Source organism: Ixodes scapularis, unplaced genomic scaffold (assembly GCF_016920785.2).
Source record: "Ixodes scapularis isolate PalLabHiFi unplaced genomic scaffold, ASM1692078v2 PGA_scaffold0__279_contigs__length_252992795, whole genome shotgun sequence".
NCBI classification, from domain to species: Eukaryota; Metazoa; Arthropoda; class Arachnida; order Ixodida; family Ixodidae; genus Ixodes; species Ixodes scapularis.
In genome coordinates, this window is record NW_024609835.1 from 208,678,189 (window position 1) to 208,693,726 (window position 15,538).

A 15,538-nucleotide genomic window follows, 5' to 3' on the forward strand; every position below is an offset into this window, starting at 1 on the left:
TTTACTCCGGAGTCCGATCGAGTAAATTTTGGAACACAGCCTTTGTCTCGCGCGGCGACCACGTTATTTTCGGCGCACCGAGCGCGCTTCACTCGCACGGGGATAGATGGCGCGCAAATATAGAGGGGCTTGTGAAGGCTTTTATAGGGGACTTGTAAAGGAAATTATGCATTCTTTACTCGGTCCCTGTGTACTGTGTGGTGAAATTAGGGATTTATGTTGCCGCATTGGCACTCACTGCCTAACCCCCCGTGCGGTTGCTGTTTTTTAAACGAGAACATTCCGATGATGACTCAACGTGACAAAAATATTCGTATAAATATATAACTTCCCCAAGCAATCTACTGGGCTTTCAATAATTTAGAGTAATTAAAAAAAATTCGTTTAACAGCCTGTCTTGTTTGTTTGTCTTCAATGTTCCTCGTTCCTAAGCTGGGTCGTTGATGTTTGTTTTGTCCGACAGCATGTTTTGTAACAGTTCCGTAAATTGTTTACACACATTGCGTGGCTTTATAGGAGGTCAGGGGATTTTTCCACCTTGCTCCTGCCTTCTAATTGAAGAAATAAATTTGAATAATGTTACATAGCGGGGCCTAAATAATTCTTTACATGGGCAAAAAGGTATTAGCATTACAAATGGTTTATACATACGATGTTGACTGGTACTGTAGTACATACAAGCCATGAGAGCAGAAAACATTTTTATTTATGATAACATAGTGACTGAAATGATGACACAGTATGATGACATACTGACAGCATGGAGGAGAACTCTCCCACCGGACTCCGAATGATACCATTTCGATATCAGTTCGTCGGGGAAGTGCTTGGCACAAACATGATCAGTAGGTAGTAACTTGCGATCGGCCCTTGGGGTTGCACGACGCCGCTGCTCCAGGCGTGCGTCATCCGATGGAGCTTTAAACAAGGACACTCGCTCTGCACAGTCCCGAGACCCCGAATTGCAGTTGGGAACGAAGCACGTCTTTCCCATCCTTATAGCATAACTTCTTCTTCTTCGGGTTGAAGCTTAACCTCGTGCACGAGGCCAGCAACTGGCCGCACACGACCACCACACCGCGAAAAATGGAGTACGTTACGCCACCTACACCGTGGCTGCCTAGTAGGGACCTCATACGCGCGGTGCTTATACCTCAGCGCCCTCCGCGGCGGCACGGAACTAACTGCTCTCGGTTCGAGGCTAGCTCCGAACGCAATCCATAATCGTTTTCACCTGAAAAAGAAAAGTGGGTGTGTCCCTCTCCTTACATGCTCATTGGTCGCATGCCGTCGCACATATTATTCCGTTCTGCGAAGTAGTTCCGATAAACGTTTGCTCTCTGGGAAGCTAGCGTTATTTAAGCTTAAATAAATTTGTTATTCTCAATAGGATAAATAATACACCTCCTTAGTACGCGTGTATTCACGTAATTCAACGCCTCACAAGATCTGAGGATCGATGTTTGTAGCCAGCCGGCCAGCCGCTGTTGCTCGCCTTCCCGGGCGACTCCAACAACTCTGGCTGATCGGTCCGTGATGTCAGCACTCTTTCCTGAAGACGTTTCCACTCGGGTGTACTACAAACGTCACGCAAGTGGAAATGTCCTGTCGAGCCAGACCAGGCAGTGTGTTTTGAATGTTTATTCTTGGATGCGGCGGCAGTACTAAGAAAAAAGTGTGGTGGAAGTCGCCAACCTGACTGTCGCCGCAACGGGGATCAGTGTTAGCTCGGTCTACGAGATCAAGCGTGGCTTTAAACGTGCCAACGGAGCTGTGAAATCTCCTTCAAAGAAGCGCCCGAAATTCGCTGAGAAAAGGAAGAGGATTTCAAATCACGACGCGTGCACTTTGATGGCCGTGAGAAGCTGCCTGCACAATTTCTTCCGTCGAGGGGAGATTCCAACGTTGAAGAAAATCGCCGCTCGTCTCCAAGAAGACGACGTGCTGCCGTCCTGTTCCGGGTCTACCCAGTATCGCCTGCTGAAGGACATGGGTTTCGAGAAACAGAAACGGAATCGCAACTCCTTCCTAATTGAGGGAGAGGACATTGTCGAGTGGAGGCGGCTATATTTGAGGGCATTCGGAAAGCACAGAGCCCAGAACCGCAAGATCTACTTCTAGGACGAGACTTGGGTGAACGCCGGCCTTACAGTTGACAAGGTGTGGACTGACAGCACCATAAAGTCAGCAAGGCAAGCCTTCATGTCTGGACTGAGGACCGGGCTAAAGGTTCATTCTAAAAAAGGTGAAAGACTGATTGTCACCCACGCAGGCAGTGACACTGGCTTCGTGTCCGGCTGCCTGGACGTGTTCCGTGGGAAGAATAAGGGGGACTACCACGATGAAATGGACTCTAACAGGTCTGAAGCATGGTTTCTTCATGTGCTGGACCACTTCGAGCCTAACAGCGTAATTGTTTTAGACAACGCGCCATACCACAGCAGAAAGGCTGAAGCAGTTCGCACAACTGCAACAAAGAAGGGCGCGATCCAGCAGTGGTTCTCTTCCAAGAACCTAGACTGCACAGCCACAATGAAAAAAAAGACCTTCTGAACATCGTGGCAACGGTGAAGGATCGCTACAGAAAGTACAAAGTTGACGTCATGGCTACAGACGCCGGACACACAGTGTTGAGGCTCCCACCGTACCATTGCGAACTAAATCCCATAGAGTTGATATGGGCACGAGTCAAGCAGGAGGTCGCCTCCAAGAACATCACATTCAAGCCCAGTGACGCCGAGCGGCTCTTGAGGGAAGCAGTGGACAACGTAACAGCTGTCCATTGGCATGACTGTGTAGAGCATGTGAAAAAAAATGAAGGCGAAGTTTCGAAAATGTGATGTCCCATAGTCGAACCCCGAGCCAGTCATCATACCCCTCGATGCAAGCGACACGGAGGAGGAGAGTGGAGACGACGACGAAGCTGACGACGAGGATGAGAATGAAGAGATCTTCGGTGTTCAGCCTTTAGAATAGAATCGACCGTGAACTAATGTCCCCTTAGGATATGTTCTCTTCTGAAAGTGGCTAGAACTTTGTACTCTGTTAGTCATACCCCAGAAAACAGAGCGGTCCTTTTGAGGACAATTCACATACTGCAAAATCGGGTTCCCGACTTCATACACGCCTAACCTCCAGTGTCATGCTGTTGTCGTGAATCTACCTTTCATTACGTAAAAGCCTTGTTCATGGCTTCTCGAGGTCTTTGAAATCAGCGGCATGTATCCAACTTCACCGTGGATAACCATTACAAAGATTCACCCTAAAAAAGAAGTTTGCAGTTGTACTGCACTCGGTAATTTGCCCATCTACAGAGAGGTGGCAGGCGCCATTCTGCATTTTTGCTTGCTAAACATATATGCATACAATTACACTTTAAAGGTCGTTTTCATTCAAGAAAGAAGACGTAGTGTTGGGCGGCATGCCGAAAGTGGACCATTGTTCTGGAATGTGACCCTGAGCATAACATTTCACTTGCTCTCCTCATGCAAATTCAGTGTCGCTTACACGTCATTTTGAGGTCTAAACATCATGTTCAGCCCAGTCTTTCATTGAGAATGAGATAGCTCCGTTATTGCAGTGATCAGTTCCCCAGGCGGTTTGTGGGAAAGTAAACTCCCAAACTGCCTTGGGGTCGCACTGGCAATAAGCGTATCTCTTATCCACCATGCTGTTTCAGATTATAATCGGGATTCTTATCGCCATCCTCACACAGGGCCACTCGGGCAACAAGCAGAAGCTTTTATGGGATCCTGGAAGAACGTATCTCACATCAACCACGCTGTTTCTGCTTACAATCAGGATTTGTACCACCATCCCCACACCACGGAACTTAAGAGAACAGAATTAAAGAATAAAAATTAAAAATCACCGCGACACACAAGGAAACTGACTGCCCACTCAATATATACACATGAACCTCAACGCAATAACGTAAACAAAGGCAAAGGTATATTAGGACAGAATAAACTATGCAGACATGGGTTAGTGGCTGGTAGCAGGCCTGATCAATGCCAGTTCATCAAGTTTCCGGCGATGTCGATGATCTCAGCTGATCTTTTTGCTTTAGCGCTTCATGGTTGCCGTTAAAAACTGTAAATACGCTAGAACTGGCACACATTGATTTTTTTTCTCATGGTGTTTTTAGAAAGCCGACAGTATAAACAATGTTAGATATACAAAGATATATTTATCGAAGACAGTTGAAAGAAGCGATACAAAACTGTGCAGAGCATAAGCATGTTTTTCTGAAACAAACGCTATTTAACGAGGTATGTTCTAGCTCTTCGCCACTAGAGGATGCTGCAGTGCTAAATTCGTTTTGGTTTCGGTCTCTAATTGTCAATCCCACCACCTCCCGACGGAGAGTGGTGAAGTCTACGCGATATCGCGGCCTTTCATTGGTGGAAACTCAGAACACTCCGCCACCAGCCGGACTTGTTTTACTTTGGTTCTTAAAGGGCTACTCGACCGATTTTTTGAGCTACCTCAACTAACTATATTTTCTGACTCCCCGGCCTTTAGCCTTTCCGGTATGCTATTTAGCTTCGCGAAATTCATAATAGGCATTGTGAAATTGGCAAATGAAAATGGTGCAAAAACCAACATTCAAATATTCGCGCACTTTTCAGTGCCGTGACGTCAGTGGCAGGCAGGCTTGCCAGTCGAGCAAGTAGTCTAAAAATAGAATATGCCAATCATTTGTTCCATGCTGGAGCGCGGATACGGGAGCGAGCTTCCAAAGCACTCATTTGACACCAAGAAACCGTTTCAAATCCGTTGGGAACAACTTCTGTAGTCCAAAAAGTTAACCCCTGCCTTCCACTGACGTCACTTTGTTGTTGTTGCCAGTAGAGACTTTCAGTTTGACAAACATGGTGAAGACCAAAACTGTAAATTCAATAACTTCGCGAAAAAACAATATTTTGACCTAATATTTGGGATACTATTTAGCAATGTTTGTTGGTTAGTTTAGCAAAATTTCAAGCAAATCGGAGACAATGAAAACAACGGTGGAGTACTCCTTTAAGGTGAAAACGAGTATAGTCGCTCGCTCCCCATGGAAAGAGTGGCCAGAGTCATCACCTAAATGTATTTCTTCCACCGTGCTGGCGACCATAATTTTAAACCACAATATCGGCAAGTGTCGTTACTCTGAAGAGTAGTATATTTAGTGGCACTAGGCTAAACCACGAGCGGTAAGGGATTATTGGCAAAGTGTGTCGGCACACCGCAGATCAGAGCGCGTGGAGAAATGCGCGACCTCGAGCTCCATTCAAAGAATGGAGCTCACACTGCAGAATTCGCAGAAGCTCTGGGTTCAGTCGCCCATCTGCATTGTACCGGCGTGCGATCATGTATCACTACTGCGCAATGCACGTTGAAAACCCGTTCTAACGCTTTTACTGCACTAGCTATGTTTATAATATTCAACGGGTAAAATTTCGCCGCATTAAACTCCTGCTGTCTGATACACTAACGACTTATTTTTAATGCACCGTGACATTTCATTTTTATTGTGTGTTCGCGCCTTTTTTTTCGTTTTTTCTTTATCTACATCTTTGATTATACGGTTCTTACTTATGATGAAACAGAGTATATTGACTGACTTATGGGAAAATATTGTATAAATAAAAAAATGGCACGTTAGCGCAAAAGATAAAAGAAATTTTCGCACTTATTTAAAAAAAGGAAATAGTTTGATTGATTGCAATTGGCTTTTAAGTGCGAAAGCACTTCGTGCCTAAATTATTTAGGTCTGAGTGCACCAAAAGCTATAAAAGCGAGCTCCATGCTTTGAACGGCTCGACCGTGTACGTGCGCTTGTTCACTGGTTGAGTTATTTAGGACAGCATGCTCTCGCTTGTAGGTTCCGCTTCGCTCGCACGATAAAACGAAATACTTTACTATTAAAGTATTTGGTGGAACTAAGCTTACCTTTTGCATATGTGCATTGAGACCAAGGTAACCCATGAGCAATACATTTCGTGGATTGCCAAAAAAAAAAAAAAACTATGCTACTTGCCATGTGTGCCACAATCAAGACATAACATTTTAAACTTCCTATGTAGTCGCTTGCGTGGATAAATAATGTGTTTTTTTAAGAACAATTGTTACTGTATAAAATAGCGCGTAAAAAAAAACTCGTCAGCACACCATCCTTGTCATTCAGCAAAGACTCATATTCGGCCATGTTGAATAAAACCTGAGACTGGGGTAGAGAAGAAACATCAAAATGTAGAAGGGACATAAAATAGACAGGACGACGTCTTTTGAGACGTCGTCCTGTCTATTTTCTGTCCCTTCTACGTTTTTGTTTCTTCTCTACCCCAGTCTCAGGTTAATTCAACATGGTTAATATTCACCAGCTCGCCTGCACCCTCACGATTTTTTCATATTCGGCGCCAAGATGATTGGTACCTTTCGGCAGGTGAAGATTTTCTATCAACTCAGAGTTTAATACTTCTTTCTTTCTGTTCTAAGAAATAAAGATCACATCTAAAAGTAATGAAGTACTATATGAACATTAAAACATCACGGCCTGAGCAGTATCTGTGTTCAAACATCAGTATTCAATGCACCCTTGGCTTTCGATACGTTCAAAGTTAGTGTAAAATGTAGTGTTGTTTCAGTGTTAATGAGTGTGCAATGTGTGCACTTGCCTCATATTTTATACAACAACGTCCACCCTTTGCATATTTTTAGTTTTGCACAGCATTGCTTGGGCGCAAAAATCACCAAACTAAGACTGTTACATTACTTAAACTTTCTGCAAAAGCTATTCACAGGCCCAAAATATTTGCCTGGCCAGTTACTGAATTTATCACTGCACTTGTATTAAAATCCGTTCTTACCATTTAATGCCGTGAGTGAATATATAACCTTGGGATTACTTTATTAAGCGCGAGACTCCCGCATCAGTCCTACTTTCGGTTTACCAAACTGAATATCTACACTAGAGTGTCATATTTTTGTTTTCTAATCTCATATGGTTTTGGTCAAAATAAACATCGAGTTACCTAGTACCTAGTCAAGTTTGCTTTCAATCTTGTGCTATTCAATTTCTGAAGCTAATATTTAGGAAACTCGCGTCTATCACATCATCACGTTTTTCCTGGAAATCTATAAGTAAGAAGCCAAACACAATCGCGACAAGGAGGCCGGCCGTCATATAAATTTAATGACAATAAAATATGTGATATTGGGATCCGAAATCCTCGGTGTATTAATTACGCACAATCAATCTTATATTTTTATAAGGATTGGTTGTTTTGCCCTGCATATGTCTCGCCATTAGCTTAGAACGGTTTGCTCGTTTTCTTCTGAGCACATTTGCTGGAGACATTAGCTCGGAGCATAGGCAACGAGCTTCCTTGTACGAGAACTGGCGCAGCCGTACGGGCTCCACAAATAACTCGCGCAAAAAAAAAAATAATAATAAAAAAACCACCAGGGCCTGTTTGCACGAAGCGCTAACCGCGGTTAAAGCTCGCCCCATTACCTAGAAGAGGGATTTTCAAATCACGCGACTGGCTTAGTAGGGACGCGGGAAAACATGGTGGGGCCCCGGTTATTGAGCGCCGCTCGCTTTTTATGCCGTTGTAGCTGCAATATCGGGCGCGTTAGTGCAACAAATGGTGCAGGAGACTTTCGCCTTGCCTTACCTCACTTAAATCGCAAAGCATAAGGAATGACCCGCATTTTTCAGATTGTCTTTCAATTCTGGCCATTCCTAAGTCTAAATGAACGCGATAATTGTCGGCATGACAACGTCTTTGGAAAGTGGATTGCCTTGACTCAATCGGCCAGGTATTAATAGCACACAAAAGCAGACAGCGTCCCAATAGACTTTTTTTCTAAGTTACCCAAGCATCGAGGAGAACGCTAAAATTGTAATTCTACGGTCCGCGCGCTGGCCTTCCTCTTATAAAATATGCGAGGTAAATAATCATAATAGGCTTTGACGAACGCGCGTGCAAGGCAAAATCTGTTTTAGAATTTTCGCTTTAGAACAATTACTACTGCAGACGCCAGGGGGGCTATGTTGCATGTTTTGGACTCCCAGGCGACTAGGGAGAAGGAAGTGACGTAGGTGTGAATGAACATATCTTAGCAGCACCACACAACGCGTCATCAGCGACTCCGCCAATCAACATCCAAAGAGCGTTGTTGACGTCACTTCTTTCTCTCTAGTCTCCTGGATGGCTAGGATCGACATTGTACATGTTCCTTTTTTTAGTACTCGGAAGTGACGTCATCACGTCTGATTGGTTGGAAGCAAAAGTGACGTAATTTCCCTAGAAAAATGTGGGCGGAGTCGGCAAAGCTGGGCGGAGTTGCTGCCTGCTCTCGATTGGTCATCTGCTGCCAGGGCCGTGCGCAGACTCGTCTTTAAAAGACAACACGCTTCATCAGGATCTCTCTTGGCGGCGGCGGCGGCAACGGAACAACGTACTGAATCCTCGTAAATTTGCAGGTTTGTTTTAACCTCCCTTGTTGACTTGAAATTGTGTTGCTGTTGCTTTGTCGTCGCTGCTGCCAAGTGTTTTCTGCTTTCTCGTGTCTTTTTTTTCCTGTTGGTTCTTTGTTTTCTCCGAATACTGCTCTTCGATATGACGAAGGATATAGCCAAGTCGTTATGTGACTTCAAAGAAGACATTAGACAGGAGCTGAAGGGTTTCAGGGACACTTTTAAGAGAGATCTCAGGACAGAGTTACGGGAAACACGTAACAGTTTAAAAGAAATAAGTGAAATAAAGGACAGCATGAACTTTATAAATCAGGAATTTGAGACTTTCAAAGTGAAACGGACTGTACTTGTAACCGAAAACTCTGTCCTGAAAAAGGAAAACACCGAAATGAGAGCGGAAATGGTTGTGCTGAACAAGGCATTAAAATAAGCTGAAAATAGGCTAGTGAACTGCGAGCAGTACTCGCGAAACAACAACATCGAGGTTAAAGGTATTCTAAAAGACGAAACCGTAAATGCAGAACAGTTGATAATGAAACTCGAAGATGTCATCGGTGAACCGATAACCAAAGCAGACGTCGAAGCATGTCACTGGGTGCCGACTAAAGATAGCAACAAAAGCAACATCATTGTCCGTTTCATGCACCAAAATAAGCGAGACAGTGTCCTTGATAAGGCTAAGAAAAAGCGAATTTCGTGTCGCGACCTAGATCAGCCGTCGGATGCTCCAGTATTTGTGAACGAGCACTTGTGCCCGTATCTGAAAAAACTGCTCGGAATGACGGTGTCTAAGAAACGTGAACATCTTTGGCGGTTTGTGTGGGTCCGAAACGGCAAGATACTGGCGAAAAAATCTGTTGACACTCCTGTTATTTCAGTATCACATGAGGATGACTTGAGGCTGATTTTTTAAACATCGTTGTTTTTCTATTTTTTTTTCTGTGTATGCCTTGTCATGGCAGAAGACCTTGGTGCTGTAACGCTTGATCAGTTGAATCTTTTTTTGAGTGAGGGTCAGAAAACTAAGATAAGTTTTTTTCATCTAAACGTGCAATCTGCTAGAAATAAAGGAGACAGCCTAATGTTGCTTTTCGATTCTTTTCAAACTTCATTTAATATGATTATGCTAACGGAAACATGGTATATTGATGACTGTGATTTTTTTGTACTACCTGGATATAATCATTTTTATTTAAATCGAGATTACGGACGAGGTGGAGGTGTCTCGTTACAAAATAATTTTTCTGACCTCGAGGTTGTTCCGGATTACACCATCATGACTCGCGACTATGAGATACACTGTGTTAGAAGAAAAAACTGCATTTACTCGGTTTTTTATCGTCCACCAGGTGGAAATGTTTCAATCTTTTTTAACTTTTTAGAAGAACTTTTTTGTTTTGCAAATGAGGAGAGATGTAAACTTTTTCTTCGTGGAGACCTAAATATAAACATACTCGAAGAATCGCGTGTCAAAGACGACTTTCTTATTCTACTTACATCAAATAACTTTTGCAATTTTATAAATTCTCCCACTCGTGTCACATCCTTATCGTCCACATTGCTTGATGTTTTTGTGACTAATCAAGAAGTAAGCTCGGTTAGTGCTGGCGTTCTGGAATATAGTTTAAGTGATCATCTACCCATATTCATGTTGATAAATAATATAACGTACCAGAAAATTGAGAGTGAAAATGAAAACAGAAGGACTATTAGGATCCGAAGCATAAATTCCGCCACTTTAGAAAAATTTTGTGAAACTATTTCAAATACAAATTGGGACCCGGTTTTTTCCGCTGCATCTGCTGATAAAGCGTATAATGAATGTTTAGCTATTTTTAAGAAGATATATGAAAACTCTTTTCCTTATAGGCAATTGAAACAAGCTAAAAAGAACCGCAAGCCATGGGTAACTAGAAAATGCCTAAAATTGATTAATAAAAAAAATAAACTGTATAGTACGTTTCTTAAAACAAGAACTCCAGAAGATCTTGCTCTTTTCAAAAAATGCAGAAATACAGTGAATAAGGTTCTTCGCCAGTCTAAACAAACATATTTTCATAATTTATTTAATGAGACGGATGAAGAGGACAGATCTTGTATGGAAACAGCTAAACCAAGTGTTAAAACATAGCCCCTTTGAGGCAGCTCTACAAGAAGTAACTAAAGAAGGTGTAACATTACAAGGAAAAGCTCTGCAGAAGCTTTTAATACGTATCTAATAAATCTTGTAAGTAGCATACATAGTCCGTTATCAATGGCCTTTATGAAACCTAGAAATCAACACAATGACTCTTTCTTTCCAACAGACGAACAAGAAGTATTTTCCACAATGTTATCATTTAAAAAACAGTAACTCCTCTGATATAGATGATTTCCAGATCAAACCAATTAAGTATGTATTAGGTGTCTTGGCACCAGTTTTAACACATATTTTGAATGCCTCCTTGTAAAGTGGTGTATTTCCTGCAAAAATGCAGATTGCAAAAGTTATTGTTTTGTTTAAAGGTGGAAACAAAAACGATTTTTCAAATTATAGACCTATATCAATATTACCTGTGTTTTCTAAATGCCTTGAAAAAATCATTCATAATAGATTAACAAGTTTCTGTAAAACATTTGCAATAATTACAGACTTTCAGTTCGGTTTTCGCAAAGGCCGATCAACGGAATTGGCATTGTTACAACAGAAGGAGCTAATTTTGAAGTCTTTCGAAGAAAAAAAATTAATTTTGGGCATTTTTATAGATTATTCTAAAGCGTTTGATCGTATCGATCATATTACTCTCATAAAAAAACTCGAATGTTATGGAGTTCGTGGTGTAACACTTGATATTATAAAATCATATCTTAATTTTCGGCGGCAATGTGTTGTAATAAATGGTCAAAGTTCTACCGTTCAACCTATCAGATCAGGAGTACCACAAGGTAGCATCTTGGGTCCTCTTTTATTTAACTTGTATATAAATGATATTGTTAACATCAGTAGAACCCCCTCTTTCATCATTTATGCTTATGATACTAGCTTATTTTTTCAGGCACTCAAATAGAGGAACTGGTGTATGAAACTAACACCACACTACAGAAGCTATATGAATGGAGTGTAGTAAACGCGTTAGAAATTAATATGAGCAAAAGCAAGGCGGTCCTTTTCAGACCTAAGAATAGAAATGTTAGTTCCAATTTTAATATTGTTCTTTGCCTCTCTCAAATTGAACTCGTTCAAAATGTGAAAACGCTTGGAGTTTATTTTAACAACCACCTCTCTTGGAATGATCATATTATCAATATAGCTAAAAAGCTTTCAAAAGTGCTGGGAAAATTGTACCAGTTTAAAAATATACTGCCTTGTCGTTTAAAATTGCTCATATATAAAGCTCTTTTTGAACCTATTTTAAATTACTCTAGCTTGGTGTGGAGCACTACAAGCCAGTCCAACCTAAATAAATGACATATTCTTCAAAAAAAGGCTGTCCGCATTATACGAAATGTGTCTTTTGACACACACACTCGTCCTGTGTTTAAAGAGCTGCATCTAACATCTATTCTTGATTCATGTGAATTTACTTTCCTCACACGATATAGATCCACCCTCCGATGTAATGAACCATTTTTTACTTGTATTTCAAATTTAACTCCCAATTCTAAACCTTATGACGTTAGGGAAAGGGAGCGCTGGAAAATTCCATTAAATCGCACGAACTACGGGTTTCAAATGTTAAGCTATAATCTTCCACTTGTCTTAAATAAAGTTGAAAAACAAAATTTGTCAAACATTGAAAACCTACATGTCAATGAAATTCGAGAACTTTGTTTTCACAAATAAAAATAAATTGTCTTTGTGAGCTGTAAATGCATCCGGTTTATATATTTTTGTTTCCTGTATACATCCAGTCACTAGATGCTGTCGTTTTTTTTCGTTCTTTGTGTAAGAGGTCAAATCCTTCCTCTAACAGCAAATAGAGTATATAAGTGTTTTATTTTTTTTCCCCCATGTCGCTGTCTGCTTGTTTTCCCCGGTTGCTGCTGTTTGTTACCGTATGCCAATTGTAAGGCTGCAGAGGCCTTGTCAAGTCAAAACTGTTCTGACTTTTTGCCTCTGCAGCCCACATCACTATTTCATGATGATGTAAATAAAATTGATTGATTGATTGATTGATTGAGTCGGCTACCGGACGTGACAACAAAATGACGTTTCGTTTTGTACCGTGTACGTTTCAAAAGGTACTTGCTCGGAACTAGGTGTCATTGGCAGCATGTTTTCGGCGGCGAGGCGTCGCCGTCTCGTCAATTCGACTTTTTCTTTAATAGCGCTTTTTTTTTTTCGCCGGAAGGGCTGTATCGAGAACACTGCGATGCATTCGAGCTCCCGGAGGTGATCTTTCGGAAGCAATACCGCCTGCCCAAGGTCGTGGTGCGGTGGTTGTGCGACGAACTTCGCGAGGAACCGGAGGTGAGGAGAGTGCGTACCTCGTGGACGGTCATGACTGTGGAGCTTCAAGTGTTGTGTGCACTGCGCTTCTACGGCACGGGGAGCTTCCAAGGCATGGTGGCGAGCGACGAACACGTAGCGCGGGACCAAAAGACAGTCAGCGTTGCGGTCGGCGCCGTGTCCGTCGCTATCGTGCGTCGTCTCGGGGTCCAGCGTGGCTGGATCCACTTCCCCGATTCGCCGAGCGAGAGTTTCGACACGGAGAAGGGCTTCAGGCTGCTCGGCAAGATACCCGGCGTCATCAGTTGCGTGGACGGGACCATGGTCTCCATCGTCGGCCCGTCCAAGAACGACCCCACCGTCACGAAGGCGGCGTACCGGTGCCACAAGTACTTCTACGCCCTCAACGTGATGTTACGTTGTCAAAACGTTCCCCAAATCTGTAGAAAAAAAATATGTATTGCCGATACGGTTTAAGTATGCCCTTTTATGACTGCGGGCTGTGGGGTCTCACGACTGCGCGAGCGTGTGCTCTACGTAGCATGTGAGCCGTGAGACGCTTCTCCCAAAAATAATACTTGTCTGTTAAAACGTGCAAGCTTCCGTAAAAAAAAAAAAAAAAAAAGATTATTTTTGTTTGAAGGTAGTTAGTTGTACCTTGCGTCCAGGAAGGTGTGTTGACATGCATGTGTCAGACAAAATAACTTAAAAGGTTCTGAAATTGCGACTGGTTTGTGAACCATAAGTACAATCGACTACTTGTGGATTCAGGTAATTTATCTCTCTCACTTTCAGGTGTGTGACACCGACTGCCGGATAATGTGCATCAACCCACGGTATCCCGGGTTGGTGCACGACTCCTTTGTGTGGCAATTTGCCTGGCTCCGAAACCAACTCGAGCAAGGGCAGCTGCCACGCACACGGTAGCTCCCACTGCTTGAAAGCCACAGTACCACACATACTGTGCTTGTTGTGACGCACACAGACACAGTTGCTGGAACTCCTTGAAGTGAGACAACACCCAAAGTTTGGCCATTAATCTCTGTTTATGTCCACATAACTCTCACACTCTGCAGGCTACGAAAGTCACACTACACCAATCTCACGACAGTGATAGACTGCGCAAGGCATGCCACCGCAGTGCGAGTCGCTGTCCGGTTCGGGCCACTCACTATTATTGTCTGCGTGTATTCTCTTGCTGGTTGGTTTTTGCATGAAATTGGAGCTCTTTCGATGATCCCTGGGGGCTCGCCTGGGCGCTTTGACGGTCGTCAGTTTGTACGGAATGGAATCAATTCCTCCTTGGCCACTTGGGGCTCGCCAAATCTGTCCTCGGGTCGTCTCTGTCCCACACACTGGATTTTTTTCCCTGACCCTTCTTCTTCGGTCTGCCTATATAGCTCCTCCTATTAGACCCTCCGTGTCCCAACAGGACCTGACTCCTTTCCAATCTAACCACCCCCTCTCTTTTCCCCATCTCCAACTCCACCATGGATTAGGAAAGGTTCGTCGAACTGGCGCCTTATCCCCTTGCTTGCCCAAGACAAGGCCAGCGTGTTCTGCTCTGCCCGTGCCTAAGGTCACGGCCACACTCCCAAAAGCAACAGAGCTTTCATCTGTCGGATGCAAGGGCCTAATAATGCACTTGCATACAACACAGCACCCCTAAGGAATCGTGCACACATCCCATACAACCCACCAGAAAAACTCATAGTTACATGAAATAACAGGGAGTTTGCAGGCAAGCTGGTGCTAATTAATCATAATGTAAACTGATACTGTAGTGCAGAAATATTAACACACTTTTAAGGCACACTTAAGTTACATTAGAATTGACATAGTTGCACACAGCTGTTTTTGCTGTTTTCTTGCCTGTCATTTTAAAAAGTAAAGAATGTAATATGTTCCATACTCTACATGTGCAGGTGACAGCGGCTACCTTTTGGAGCCTTGGCTCATCACCCCTGTCCCCGGGAACCACGCGACCTCCACGGCTTGCGGCCGGTTTAATAAGGCACATTCCTCGATCAGGTCTGTTGTGGAGCGCAGCATCGGGCTGTTGAAAAACAGATTCCGGTGTCTGCAAAAGCACCGGGCTCTGTATTAGCACCCTTCAACAGCCACCGCCATTATTTCGGCATGTGCAGTGCTCCACAACATCTGCCTTGCATCGAGCGAGCCAGAACCGGAGTCAGACTCCGACCCTGAAGAGTCAGAGTTGGAGTCTGAGCCGAGCTCGGACGGTTCTGAGCCGAGCTCGGAGAGGCCAGCGTGGGCTCCCGAAAGGATGGCTCCTGCCGGCCCTCCGGTCGGCCTTCCGGTCGGCCTCTCGGACAGGGGGAATGCTCTGAGGCAGCGCCTTGTCGCCCGGTTCGGAACCCGCCGCAGACGTGCCCGCGCGGAGCGTCACACGCATGGAGTCCGCCGCCACGACGGTAGTCCCGACCACCAGGGACACCGTCGAGAAGCCCCTCAGCGCCCTCGCCGCGGTGGTGCCCAGCATGGACGCCGCCAGCGACAGGGAACCTCTTCACCACGACTGAGGTCCTGACCACCAAGGACCCCGTCACATCCTTGCCCTCAGTGAAGCCCTCCCCGTGGAAGCCGTAAAGTGCACACTTCGCTTCCTGCTCCACAGT

General features: G+C 43.8%; 1 pseudogene; it reads left to right on the forward strand.

Annotated features, from left to right (window-relative positions):
• The first annotated feature begins 1,851 nt into the window (after positions 1-1,851).
• LOC121838012 lies at positions 1,852-2,840 on the forward strand (annotated as a pseudogene).
• Positions 2,841-15,538: the final 12,698 nt, after the last annotated feature.